Genomic DNA, 822 nt, shown 5'->3' with positions numbered 1-822 from the left:
ATAATATCAATCCTGATCAATCTCATTGGTATTGGCACGGGAATATATGGATATAGATTTCAACAGGAATCCCTTGGAGGCTGGAGGTATGATTTCCCAGGGCGTACATACACGATTGCTATTGCCAATCATTGTTAATTTGTGCCCACTTATTACAGAGCGTTACTTATTCTAAAATATATCTCAGCCATAAAATAATTTGCATTTTAAAAAGCAGCCTAAATCCTTATTCCCTGCGAGACCAGACAGCTCCTTTGCAAGCAGCTTCCAGACTCCTTAGGAAATAATCATGAGGCCAATCATAATAATAGTTTTTCTGTCTTTCCAGCCTTTGCATTTCTCTCTTTCTGGTGCAGAGATGTCCCTATCACAGTTGGGACAGACCCATCTCGATTACCAAATGCTGGGCTAGGAGGACCACTGCATGCATCGCAGAGACAAACTCCTCTGATCAATAGAAACCCACAGTCAGGCTCAGCAGATCCAGATCAACTTCCTATGCTGTGGTCAGACTCATTCCTTTGAGACCCAAAGGTCTCCTGGGGTAGAGCTGAAGTTGTGCCTGATGCTCAGTGGAGGCAAACTCGGGGATTCCCACTTACACACACGCAGCCTGACCACAGAAATGGCAGTGTCAAACCCTCAGACCTGGGAAGAGGATAAACAAACACAGCACGTGACTGGGCTGGCCTGACGTCGCTACCCTGGCAATGCTCCCAGTAATTACAGCATCGCACACGCTCCTGCCCCCACGCTTTCCCCACAAATCCCGGAGTGCTGCTGGTCTTACTGGGTGTTTTGTTGCAGATAGTGCTGCTACAA

General features: G+C 46.8%; 1 protein-coding gene across 1 annotated transcript in view; it reads right to left on the bottom strand.

The window, feature by feature from the left end:
* Nucleotides 1–822, bottom strand: part of CASZ1 (castor zinc finger 1) — a gene marked incomplete at its 5' end in the record, with an annotated part of 39442 nt that overhangs the window by 29577 nt on the left and 9043 nt on the right. The gene's annotated exons all lie outside the window — the stretch shown is intronic.

This window comes from Antrostomus carolinensis, unplaced genomic scaffold, assembly GCF_000700745.2.
Source record: "Antrostomus carolinensis isolate BGI_N321 unplaced genomic scaffold, ASM70074v2 scaffold16387, whole genome shotgun sequence".
Lineage (NCBI taxonomy): Eukaryota > Metazoa > Chordata > Aves > Caprimulgiformes > Caprimulgidae > Antrostomus > Antrostomus carolinensis.
Note: the sequence above shows the minus strand (reverse complement) of the source record. Positions and strands in the feature narration are given on the sequence as shown.